At 33.0% G+C, this 14403-nt stretch overlaps 1 long non-coding RNA gene and 1 pseudogene across 1 annotated transcript; one reads left to right on the top strand and one right to left on the bottom strand.

Moving 5' to 3' along the window:
• The first annotated feature begins 3418 nt into the window (after positions 1–3418).
• LOC146899427 (uncharacterized) lies at positions 3419–7729 on the top strand (annotated as a pseudogene).
• A 1694-nt stretch (positions 7730–9423) lies between these two features.
• Positions 9424–13241, bottom strand: LOC146899426 (uncharacterized). The gene is made up of 2 exons (XR_015022784.1): positions 12716–13241; positions 9424–11028 (listed from the first exon to the last, which is right to left on the bottom strand). It is a non-coding gene; the product is annotated as an uncharacterized LOC146899426 (long non-coding RNA).
• Between the last annotated feature and the right edge of the window lie 1162 nt (positions 13242–14403).

The following is a 14403-nucleotide window of genomic DNA, read 5'->3' as shown; positions in this document are numbered from 1 at the left end:
TTTTGCCATCATATATAAACTAAAAATCCATCAATTTTTCTCAAAATTTTCATGGTATTTTTGGAGTGCAAAGAGAAAACATGTGTTTGGATACACACCGAGAAACTTTTAAAAAATGTTCGGTACATAATTTTTGAGTGAATCATCAATTTTGTCCTCGAATTTGCAATGATCGGCCAAAATCGTCCTCCAATTATGCAAAATATCAAATTCGTCCCCGAATTTGGCATATGTCAATCAATTTATTCCCTCCGTCCAATTTAGGTGTAAACGGTCTTGACTGACATGACCGTTAACCTCTCACACGGGTCTTCATGTCGGATGCCACAAAACGAGCTTAATTTGGCCGATAGTGACCAAAATTTTCAAGGACTAAATTGATTGATTTGCGGGAATATGTTTTGTTCTTTCTTCCCCAATTCAAAAACTTCAAACCCTAATTATTTGACTATTTATCAAATCAATCCCTACAATATGTTAAAAACTCATCAAATAAGTCTTTTAACTATTTAATCGATTATCAATTTTATACTTGAAGCATATATGTGCAGAACAAAGTAAAAAATTCGAGAAGACACAACTTGATCCTGAAATATTACATAGGCAAAAGCAACCCAACTATGGGGCATTAACAAGTCATAAGCCTTACATATTACATAGGCAAAAAGAAACCCAACTATGGGGCATAATTCAAATAAGTTTAAATATTACATTTCCAAAAGCATATTTTAAATATGTTTCCATCAAGCATAACTTCTTTGGAAATCAGGGGTTGGAATAAACTCCATGAATTTAGGTCGTTTCGAAGCTGGATGTGCCATAACTTGGATATGTTACTGCGAAAACGCCGGGGAGCGGTAGGATGTGTTGGTGCGGGGATTCTTCACTTGGTGTTTGCTTAGGCCTCTTATTTGAAATAATTGGTCCTCCCCAATGCCATACCTCCCTTGTAGTAACACCACTGCAATTACATTTTCAATCAAATCAGTCCCTAAATTATAACATATTCAATCAAATCGAGTCCTTAAATTATAACCTAATCTTTTAAGAAGGAAATGCATGGGACACATACACAACTTTAAGCAACAAGGAATGACACTATGAGAACAATACATAAGCATGATTGGGTAGTAATAAGTGTAGGCATGGAAACTCTAGAGCTCCAGACCTAGTGGTCGAGAACATGTAAGAAAGCACGTTTTCAAGACGTAGTATGAACATGATAAGTATATGAACATGAATAAGATATGTACACGATTACGAACATGACTATGTAAGCAAGTATACGTATAGGACATTTATACACGTACAAGACAAGTATCATATATGGTCAAGACCATAAAGTAAGATGTAGGTGTCGTGTTTTTCCGTTATCTACGCCAAGGGGGATACGAAAGGTTCTCACAAGGGGAACGGGATACGCTCATAAGTAGTAGGCCCGCACGTCACTAAGGGAGTCAGATGTACCTTAGCTAGGTTTTAATCGGTCAAGTAAGGGATTAAGAACTTCCGGGGTTACTCACACAAGGATATCAATCCGTAAAATGAACTCGGATAATATTGTTTGTTCAACGCTAACCGCTAACTTAATGAATGAACTTGAAATGATATGCTTACGTTTATTATAAGATGCAAGTTATGTATAAGTTAGGAATCCAAGATAAGACCAAGAAGTTATACCGAAGACGATCTTAGGATTCCCCAATCGTCCGGTCTAGGATCATGTCATGAATGATTTATGTTTAGGTCACGGATGTGTTTATCGTATCTCGACATAGCGGTTTAGGATTCCCTCGGCTTGCCATGACATGTAAAGCAAGACAAGACCTATGAGCTAAGATACAAAGAACCTACGACGGATCTAGTATGCACGGCCGTCTAGGTAAGCAAGTCCACACACGTATAATCAACCAACGAGGTTGTAATGTAGACACGTGGTGACCCTAGGTTTCCCCGAGGTTACCTATAGCCTAGGATTAGGTAGAACTCCACGAGACATTATGTCTCATCCCAATCCTTATTTGTTTCGGATCAGCTGAGTTGATTCGGCAAGAGTTGGCAAGTCGTAGCCGGATGGATAATTAGCTAGTGTTCGTTCGTACCGCTGCGGGATGTTTGGATTTCAAGGATGTATTTTCTATGTTTTGGACTAGTAGTAGTGTATTGTTGATTGTACGAACCCACATTGTTGTATAAAATATTCATTCGAAGAACTTATATTGCAAATTTTAATGTATCTAGTACTAAAGATAATGCACATGCTAAACTTTCTAGATATGTTTAGTATGGGTGTTACATTTATTTTGTATCAACTCTATAGCTAGCTAATCAAGAGTATAGAAGAAGTACAATATACATAAATGGATTCAAATCGTTGAGAAACATACTTGCAAAGTCTCCCATATTTCCACTGCCGATGGTCTCAGAATATATAAACCAGAAATATCATAGTGCTCAATCAATTCCGCACTAACGACAACCTGTCAGAGCAATCGAAAGCCAAAGTCAAACAGGTCGGAGTGTTTTTTTTTTTTTAATATTAATATAAGAGCAGAGAGCTTATTGTCAAAGATATAGAGAACAAAATATAAAATATTGTCTAGGGGAGAACAATAAATATTGTATTGTTTCCTCAAAAATAAAATATTGTATTGCTTAGTTTCCTGAAGCTATAGTATATGAGACACTAAATAAAATCATATAAATGGTCACTCTTTTCTCAATTTTATCAAGAATAGTAGAAGTGTATTTAGAGTTTGACTATCTATACTTGGATTTCAAATTCTCTCAATATTGCAGAATTTGAATCAGAAACCCAAAGATCAAAATTCTTATGGTTGGAATGACAAATTATGTTCAACTCTCCATTCACAAATTAAGTGTAGTGATTTTTATATCTTTTCATCTCACCCACTTAAACTACCTTAAAATGTGATTATGATGGATATAATTTATGTACATCAAACGACAATATGCTATGACATGGTAGTGCACATCTTATTCTCTAAAAGTAATTAATCTTGCATGGTGAGAAGTTTGAAAGATTAATTGTAACAAAAGGGACATGTACATTGCACACTTAGAGCTCTGTTTGGATTGACTTATTTGAGCTTATCTAATTACATAAGTTTTGCATGACTGTTTGGGAGAACTTGTAAAAACCGCTTATGACTTTTTTCATAAGCTTTTTACAGCTTATTTTCATTAGTTCTCCAAGATAGCTTATGAAAACAACTTATAGCATATATAAAAACAGTGTAATTTAATTTTTGCAATGGAAATAGGTTATGTAAGATTATACATAAACACTTATAGCTATAAGACGAGAATATATTAACATCTTTATTAAACTGTAGTATCGTTGAAAGGAGGAAAATGAATAAACATGAGTTATGAAATTGGGATATTTTAGAACTTAATGACTCTCCGCGTATTGGGTCTTTCTTGGTCCAATTCTTATGACAGCAGCGTAAGTAAGCACGAGTGTGTCTGCCTGTGTGGTATGTATTTAAACTTGGGGCTCAAGTAATCATTTTAAACAAAATTACACGATCGTCCCTTATGTTAATTTCGGGGTAACACTTTCCATCCTTTATCTCTTTTCTTTTTCAATTTAATTATTTATGTTATAATTAGGTAACAATATCGTCCTTTATTTTATCCTTCAAAAAAAAAAATATCGTCCTTTATTTTTTTTCTTTTCGATTTAGGCTTTTATATTAAGTAATTTTTTTATAAAAAATACATCAAACTCATAAACAAACCCAAATCTTCATCATACAAACATAGAAATCTAAATTTCATTGAAAAAATCTCAACAAAAAAATAATAACAATGTTGACATTTTTTAAAATAAAGGACGAGAATGTTACCCGATTATAACATAAAGGATGAAAATCGAGAAAACAAAAAGATAAAAAGGCGAAAGTTTTACCTGAAATTAAGTTAAGAGGTTAATTATGTAATTTTTATCATTTATTTTCACAATTTATAATTTTTTAAAAAGGAATGATTAAGTAAATGATCTTAAATATCCAAAATTTAGTTTTTAGTTCCTACGAAAAAATTCATAATTTTTAGTCCTTATAACATTATTCTTTTAGGAAAAAAAAGATATGATGGTAAGAATTCAGTTGTTAAAAATAAAATTTGTCGACGAAAAGATTCGACAAAAGAAGTAGTTAACTTTTAGGTTTTTATTTTCTTTTTTAGGGGTAGTTAACTTTTGAGTTGTGTTTATGTAATGGAATGTTTATTTTCCCATTATGCCGTTTACTATTTATTACTTTATCTATTTTCAATTCTTTTAAATTATGATTTGTATACCATTAATAAAAGGATATTTTTGTAAAATAACTCATAATTACTCTTTTCTATACAAAATTAAAAGATATTTTTACAATATAGATATTCCAACTTTTGGTTCCCGCATCACAAAATATATTTCCAAGAACAAAGTGTGGCCTCACAAGTCTACAAGTGAGACTCCCTTGGATAAAAGGATTCATTTCATACAGGGATGTTAGTACATAATCCAATCATCCAACCACTTTCAAGCTTCAATATCATCTTGAGAGACTTGTGAGGGAAACAACTCTATAAAGAGTTTCGACAATCATTAGACTCTGAACCAATAGATACCAGTTACGTTCGAATAATAACATAATGCATTGGTCGGCTCAGCGGTTATCATTGCACTTGTTCACAACAAGGAACTGGATTCATATTCCAACAATCACACTTTTTCATTTTTCATCTGTTATGCAATGAACTCAGTTTAAAAGCATCAAATATCTCTTCACGTTTATAAAACGAGAACTAATATCCGTGTGCAAGGGCATGGGTGTTGTAAAACAATGCCTCATTGCTAAAGTCAAAGGACACTAAATTAAACATTCTTTGTTTAACATATGTGAAAAAGAAAGAGGTGTTTATAAAACATGTTGGATCCCTTCACTATCAAAGTATTGAATGTCGTTCTAGAGGGATACAGGAAGTATGAATATTGATTAATGTCATCGCAAGTCGTAACTTCAAATTTTTCATTGAATGATGATTCTGACTAGTTAGGCTCAATAAAGCATGTTTCCTATAAACAAAATTGGGTTTATATGGAGAGTTAGGTCATTACCTTTTCAATAAATGCATTAACTTTTGGTATCATCTCACATTTTTATACCCAGATACAAGAGTGATGGCTGTTGGGAAATTTTAGTTTATGAACTACTAAAGAGCAAATCATTACTTTAGATGCATCCTAATAGAAAACAATTATTTTAAAAAGTGGCTTTGATGCTTTTGATTTTGTAATTTATAATTTATAAAGTTCTTGCTGATTATTCAACAGATGATTAGTATGTTTGATTTTTCTGTTTAATTGCTAACATGTGATATGTAGGAAGAGGATGCTAAATCTTTTGGCATACCAGCTCAATCCCAAACACTTTTGGGTATTGGCAAAGCGTGTGAAAACGATACATGTCGTCCATTAACACACATGTTGAGGAAGCAGGACCTGTAAGTTCATGAGAATGCCTGAAGCTTTTCAATTATACTTTTCTCACATATCCCTCTTAAATCTTCTTATTTTATGACTTTATCATATCTGCTTGTTAGCTTTTACGCAAATGCTGGTTTTGTTTTAAAAAATACTTAATTTATGTTTTATGCCGAGTCTCTTCATGAAATTTTATATCAAACTGTTAATATAGTGATTATCATGGTTGGTTGCATTAGATTTCACTTTTGGGCCAGGTCAACAGTTAATTCTATCTGTGTTAGCTTTTTCTTTTTACTTTTAATTTTTTCCATTTTTGACTACCTTCAGTTATCTCTTTAAATTTATTTTATAGTGTATATGCAACATTTGGAAGTGGTTTTCATATTGATTGTTTTGGATCCCATAGCTGTTTCTTCACGTAACACATCAATTTCTCTTTGATTTGAAGTTTTTTTTTTTTTTTTTCATTCTGATTCAAATGGCAGGTTGGACAATTGAGAGTGGTAAACAGGGTTCACAAAGAAGAATTAAAATTGTTTTTGGAAGTGGAGCATGGGATGGTAACGTTTATATTATAAAGTTGTATAGGATTTATGTCCTATTGCAGCACTTAATAAAGGAAAGGATGATATATTACTTATTTTTTCAAGTTATATGATCCTATAAAAGAGGAGCTAAGGTACTGAGTAATTTCTTGTGTGATTTTGAGATATATTGAGGTAAAAGGTGGACCTTAGTTGACATAAAATGTATTTCCTTTGATGGAAGTTATGTTGGAAGGCTCTTTGCGAACTGTACTGATAAGCCGTCAGAAATCTAAACAAGGTTAAATAAACTGGATGGTTACGATCCTGACGAAGGAATTGAACTTTACGAGGTTGGTTTGAGTTGTCTGTTTATTATTTATCTGTTGTATGTATAACTTCATAAACATTTATATTTATGAAGTGCATTGTGTACTATGAAAATTTATCATTCTTGCATATGACTTACCATAAGGGAAAGGAACTTTTGAATGGCATCTTCAGGATCTGAATCATTTAGCGTTACCAAATTCATTATGCCTATTGTTGTGCAGGAGATTATGTTTGAACCAAAAATGTCATGTGTGAGCCTGTTGACAAGAAATTAACATTTGAAGAAATTGAGGTATGGTACATAACCGCTTGATGCACACTAGGTTACGAGTATAATTGGCTTTTTTATTGATTTGTTTTTCCATGAATGCAGTTAGAAAATGGTGATATTATATGCTTCCAGAAAGCCTCTACTACAGATAATGAGAAACATTTCCGCTATCCTCATGTGCCTTTATACTTGGAATATGTGCACAATCGCGGGTATTTTCTTTTTCATATTTAAAGGCAATTAGTTTCGTCGGAACGTGATGCAAAAATGAAAGCTACACATTTATTCATTCCTTTTTCTAGGCTAAACTTGAAATGAACGTTTTTCGTTGTTCAGGGACCTTTTTCTTCCTCTGCTAATGAAACCAAAGATGAAGAATCATTGGAAGAGCAAAACAAATATATTATAGCTGAAGAAACCACTCATGATGAAGGTACCAGCAAAGCCAACACTTGAAAATTCGTCAGCATAGACTTGGAAGAAATGGATGCTATGATAGACGAGGATGTCATTGCTGCAATCGACAGAGTTTTATCAGAAGGGATTTCCATTTCATTACAATCTCAGCATTCTGTCGAAGGTAAAAATTGACGCTAATGCTGATGCGTTCTCCTCTCAGCAATTAGAACAAATTGGTGTTGTTGTTAACCTTCTCGACAACATTGTGAGGATGTTTGAAAAAATTTAAAATTTGAAAAAAGAGCAAGTCTGCAAGTATCAACTAAGAGCAACACTGGCCAAGATAATGAAGCATTGAAGGTGACAAGACAAAAAATATTGACCAACAAACACAGCTTAATTTTCTTGATGATCCAGCTTGAAAAACTACAAGGTGAAAGGGCCAAACTGGCTGTGATTCAAGATCAAGAAAAAGATAAGACCACATCTTTGAACAAAGAAGTTTTCCATCGTCTCGTTGATGATCAAATCAAGTTGAAAGTGTTGAATACAAAATCTCCGAGGGCCGAAACTAAATTGGAAAGTCACGAGAAGGTCTCACAGAATCTTCAGGGCAAATTGATATGTATCCTACTGTCTATTTTGGACATTAATCTCATTTTTGAATTCATATTCATTATGATGAATCTAGATTCACTATAATGAATCATGATTCGTTCTCATGAATCACTATATAAATTTAGTGTAGCCAATAAACTATTTTCTACTGAAACACCCCTACTAGAAATCACCTAGGATTTCTAGCATGTGTGTTAAAATTGGTGTTGGGTACATTAAAATTACAATAAATAAATACTCTCTGAACAAATTATAGAATTTCTCACCTGTTACCTCAGAAATAGTACCACTTGACGTGTACTTTATACGGTCCGGCTATACGCTTCTTCATCAAGAACCATCATGTCGTATAATAACTCATATATCTGAAATAAAATAAAAGGAATTGGGGTGAGACAAGATGTCTCAGTGAGTTCCATCTATCCTAGGTTGTAGGCAACCTCGGGAACCTAGGATCACCATACTGTTTCTAACCTCAACCCATTTTGGGATTATACAATTTCATCATGCATAACTCGGCGATCAAGGGATAACTACAATCGTATGCTGAAATACTATTTTGATTATATAATAAATATAGTCATACTCATAACTCTAATCATAAACATAATAATAATAAACATATCTAATCTATCGTATTACGGTATAACTTATACTTTGACATACTTATTTGAGTATGTCTACGATTCTTTTCCGATAACAACTGGTTTCGGCTAACTAAGTGCTTGGAGTTCCATAACTAAAATTTCTCATTTCCAACGATTAGTAAAATGCCCATAAAGTATTGCTTCGTAGCTAATTCATTCCAAACATAATTTTCATATCGATGCACTTCTCTAAAGTACAAAGCTACTGAAATTTGACACATTCTCGTATACATTTATCATTGCATCTCATTATGTAAATTTACCATCAATAAAGTATATAAATTATTTTCTCATTTGTACAACTCAACATAAACTATCCCGTCAATATAAATTATTTTCTCCTTTGTCTCTTTTCATTATTTGTACATAAACCACATTGTCTCTTCGTTGTGGTGAACGGAAATATACCACATTGTCTCTTCGTTGTGGCGAACGGGAAATATACCACATTATCTCTTCGTTGTGGCGAACGGAAATATACCACATTATCTCTTCGTTGTGGCGAACGGGAAATATACCACATTATCTCTTCGTTGTGGCGAACGGGAAATATACCACATTATCTCTTCGTTGTGGCGAACGGGAATATACCACATTATCTCTTCGTTGTGGCGAACGGAAATATACCACATTATCTCTTCGTTGTGGCGAACGGAATATAAATTTTAAAATACTATGAACAATTTGTTCATAGGTTGCATTATCTCTTCGTTGCAGCAAACGGAGTTTTCATATTCGTTACTATGACCCGTACGTCATAGGCTACATTATCTCTCGTTGTAGCAAATGGATAAAAAATTCATTACTATGACCCGTACGTCATAGGCTACATTATCTCTCGTTGTAGCAAACGGATAAAAATTCATATTTTCTTTTCTTTTTCTTCTCTTTTTTTTTCTATGAGCATGTTACTCATTTCAATTTTTCTCCTCATTTCCATTTTCTATGCGATTTTCAATAATTCACTTTGTGAGCATATTACTCACAAGTTTGCATTTCAAATTTTCTTTCAAATCATTTCTATAATTTTATACATCAATTGTCTTGATAGAATTTCCCTCCAACATTTATACTAGCATAAACATACTTATTAACATAAAAGATATTTTAGATTACACTAATAAGAATATCTAATTCATAAATAATCATTCTACTATCTCATATTTATTCCGTTTCAAATATACCATTCATAAGGCATAACAGTCATACTATAATTATGTCAATCTATTCTAATAACTCATAATCACACATTAGCAATTTAATGGTATAATTTACTACCCAAAGATGAGTTTTCTAACTAAAGGAACTCACATAGGACATTACACAAACTTCTCATATGCATATTATGAATCAAAATTCTTTAATAATGATGATGGTTCTCACTACCTTCAAAGTGACACGTATGAGATGCATATAAAATAAATTACTCAATCTAAGAGAAATACCACATCTGAACAACTAAAATAATAAAACATATGCTTGGATTTATGGTTACCAATTTATAAAACTAAAGGGAAACTCACCTCTAATTTCTAGGTTGGAGATGACAATTCAAGCTTCCATCAATCTTTCCTTTCTCCTAACTTCATTGATTTCTTGATTTCTTTCCAATTCCCAATCTTCACTCCATGAACCCTAATTTTCAACATTTTTCTATCTTCAATCTATTATCTCTAGGTTTCCCATTACATTAGAACAAGCTAGAAACCTAAATTAGGATTTGCATGAAGGATTAGAGAACTTGGGAGATGAAGAATTGATGGTGGTGATGTTTTTGTGTTTGGCCGAGAGAGAAAAGAGAGCATAGGAGGAAAGAGAAAAATATCCTCTCCCAAAGAAAATGGAAAAATGTAGAAGGTTGTAGAAAATTGGTCAATTTTCTACTTAAAAAATCTCAAATGACAAGATTACCAAAATACCCTTCAAGTGAAAAAGACATAATTATCCTCCGTTAATTCGTAACCATTTAATTTCTCAAGCCCGTTGGAATAATATTACGAGATACTTACCAAATATCGTCGATTTCTAAATAAATAATTAATCCTTTGAAAATTATTTCCGTTCGACATGTAAGCGATACGACAATTTATTTAAAATTACGCGGGATATTACAATCTACCCCCTTAAAGAAATTTCGTCCTCGAAATTTAAGGATTTACTTGCTAATAAGCACAACTAATTTTTCCATACTTTCAACTTTAAATTCCAACATACGTCCATTACGAACTGATTCTTTCGACGTGACTAATTAAAACTCGCATAAGTACCAGCCACCACGCTTCCGCCGCGCCATTCGATTTATTTCTTCACACCTTACATCATACTCCTTATACTGCGTCTTCGTTGAGGTTTCATTCATCTTTCAGACATTTGTTCTAACTATCATATACTAGTCCGAGTTGATCGAGCTCACCGGACATGACATTTGGAATAAATATTTGGAACCCAATAGTCACACTACATCTTATTGAATTCCATTGACCCCGAGCACGATCCGAATCGACTGCTCGATACCAAATTGAAACACCCCTACTAGAAATCACCTAGGATTTCTAGCATGTGTGTTAAAATTGGTGTTGGGTACATTAAAATTACAATAAATAAATACTCTACGAACAAATTATAGAATTTCTCACTGTTACCTCGAAATAGTACCACTGACGTGTACTTTATACGGTCCGGCTACTTACTGGCTTCTTCATCAAGAACCATCATGTCGTATAATAACTCATATATCTGAAATAAATAAAAGGAATTGGGGTGAGACAAGATGTCTCAGTGAGTTCCATCTATCCTAGGTTGTAGGCAACCTCGGGGAACCTAGGATCACCATCTGTTTCTAACCTCAACCCATTTTGGGATTATACAATTTCATCATGCATAACTCGGCGATCAAGGGATAACTACAATCGTTGTCCGAAATACTATTTTGATTATATAATAAATATAGTCATACTCATAACTCTAATCATAAACATAATAATAATAAACATATCTAATCTATCGTATTACGGTATAACTTATACTTTGACATACTTATTTGAGTATGTCTCCGATTCTTCCGATAACAACTAGTTTCGGCTAACTAAGCCGGAGTTCCATAACTAAAATTTCTCATTTCCAACGATTAGTAAAATGCCCATAAAGTATTGCTTCGTAGCTAATTCATTCCAAACATAATTTTCATATCGATGCACTTCTCTAAAGTACAAAGCTACTGAAATTTGACACATTCTCGTATACTTTATCATTGCATCTCATTATGTAAATTTACCATCAATAAAGTATATAAATTATTTTCTCATTTGTACAACTCAACATAAACTATCCCGTCAATATAAATTATTTTCTCCTTTGTCTCTTTTCATTATTTGTACATAAACCACATTGTCTCTTCGTTGTGGTGAACGGAAATATACCACATTGTCTCTTCGTTGTGGCGAACGGGAAATATACCACATTATCTCTTCGTTGTGGCGAACGGGAATATACCACATTATCTCTTCGTTGTGGCGAACGGAAATATACCACATTATCTCTTCGTTGTGGCGAACGGAATATAAATTTTAAAATACTATGAACAATTTGTTCATAGGTTGCATTATCTCTTCGTTGCAGCAAACGGAGTTTTCATATTCGTTACTATGACCCGTACGTCATAGGCTACATTATCTCTCGTTGTAGCAAATGGATAAAAAATTCATTACTATGACCCGTACGTCATAGGCTACATTATCTCTCGTTGTAGCAAACGGATAAAAATTCATATTTTCTTTTCTTTTTCTTCTCTTTTTTTTTTCTATGAGCATGTTACTCATTTCAATTTTTCTCCTCATTTCCATTTTCTATGCGATTTTCAATAATTCCTTTGTGAGCATATTACTCACAAGTTGCATTTCAAATTTTCTTTCAAATCATTTCTATAATTTTATACATCAATTGTCTTGATAGAATTTCCCTCCAACATTTATACTAGCATAAACATACTTATTAACATAAAAGATATTTTAGATTACACTAATAAGAATATCTAATTCATAAATAATCATTCTACTATCTCATATTTATTCCGTTTCAAATATACCATTCATAAGGCATAACGGTCATACTATAATTATGTCAATCTATTCTAATAACTCATAATCACACATTAGCAATTTAATGGTATAATTTACTACCCAAAGATGAGTTTTCTAACTAAAGGAACTCACATAGGACATTACACAAACTTCTCATATGCATATTATGAATCAAAATTCTTTAATAATGATGATGGTTCTCACTACCTTCAAAGTGACACGTATGAGATGCATATAAAATAAATTACTCAATCTAAGAGAAATACCACATCTGAACAACTAAAATAATAAAACATATGCTTGGATTTATGGTTACCAATTTATAAAACTAAAGGGAAACTCACCTCTAATTTCTAGGTTGGAGATGACAATTCAAGCTTCCATCAATCTTTCCTTTCTCCTAACTTCATTGATTTCTTGATTTCTTTCCAATTCCCAATCTTCACTCCATGAACCCTAATTTTCAACATTTTTCTATCTTCAATCTATTATCTCTAGGTTTCCCATTACATTAGAACAAGCTAGAAACCTAAATTAGGATTTGCATGAAGGATTAGAGAACTTGGGAGATGAAGAATTGATGGTGGTGATGTTTTTGTGTTTGGCCGAGAGAGAAAAGAGAGCATAGGAGGAAAGAGAAAAATATCCTCTCCCAAAGAAAATGGAAAAATGTAGAAGGTTGTAGAAAATTGGTCAATTTTCTACTTAAAAAAATCTCAAATGACAAGATTACCAAAATACCCTTCAAGTGAAAAAGACATAATTATCCTCCGTTAATTCGTAACCATTTAATTTCTCAAGCCCGTTGGAATAATATTACGAGATACTTACCAAATATCGTCGATTTCTAAATAAATAATTAATCCTTTGAAAATTATTTCCGTTCGACATGTAACTGATACGACAATTTATTTAAAATTACGCGGGATATTACAATCTACCCCCTTAAAGAAATTTCGTCCTCGAAATTTAAGGATTTACTTGCTAATAAGCACAACTAATTTTTCCATACTTTCAACTTTAAATTCCAACATACGTCCATTACGAACCGATTCTTTACCGACTAATTAAAACCGCATAAGTACCAGCCACCACGCTTCCGCTGCGCCATTCGATTTATTTCTTCACACCTTACATCATACTCCTTATCTTGCGTCTTCGTTGAGGTTTCATTCATCTTTCAGACATTTGTTCTAACTATCATATACTAGTACGAGTTGATCGGGCTCAGCCAGTTATGACATTTGGAATAAATATTTGGAACCCAATAGTCACACTACATCTTATTGAATTCCATTGACCCCGGGCACGATCTGAATCGACCGCTCGATACCAAATTGAAACACCCCTACTAGAAATCACCTAGGATTTCTAGCATGTGTGTTAAAATTGGTGTTGGGTACATTAAAATTACAATAAATAAATACTCTACGAACAAATTATAGAATTTCTCACCGTTACCTCGTAAATAGTACCACCGACGTGTACTTTATACGGTCCGGCTACTTCGCTTCTTCATCAAGAACCATCATGTCGTATAATAACTCATATATCTGAAATAAATAAAAGGAATTGGGGTGAGACAAGATGTCTCGGTGAGTTCCATCTATCCTAGGTTGTAGGCAACCTCGGGGAACCTAGGATCACCATCGTTTCTAACCTCAACCCATTTTGGGATTATACAATTTCATCATGCATAACTCGCGATCAAGGGATAACTACAATCGTATGTACGAAATACTATTTTGATTATATAATAAATATAGTCATACTCATAACTCTAATCATAAACATAATAATAATAAACATATCTAATCTATCGTATTCGGTATAACTTATACTTTGACATACTTATTTGAGTATGTCTCTGATTCTTTTCCGATAACAACTAGTTTCGGCTAACTAAGCCGGAGTTCCATAACTAAAATTTCTCATTTCCAACGATTAGTAAAATGCCCATAAAGTATTGCTTCGTAGCTAATTCATTCCAAACATAATTTTCATATCGATGCACTTCTCTAAAGTACAAAGC

The sequence above is a fragment of the Medicago sativa genome, chromosome 8 (genome assembly GCF_051527215.1).
Source record: "Medicago sativa cultivar Bolivia chromosome 8, Bolivia_mono, whole genome shotgun sequence".
In the NCBI taxonomy this organism is placed as follows: Eukaryota; Viridiplantae; Streptophyta; class Magnoliopsida; order Fabales; family Fabaceae; genus Medicago; species Medicago sativa.
Note: the sequence above shows the minus strand (reverse complement) of the source record. Positions and strands in the feature narration are given on the sequence as shown.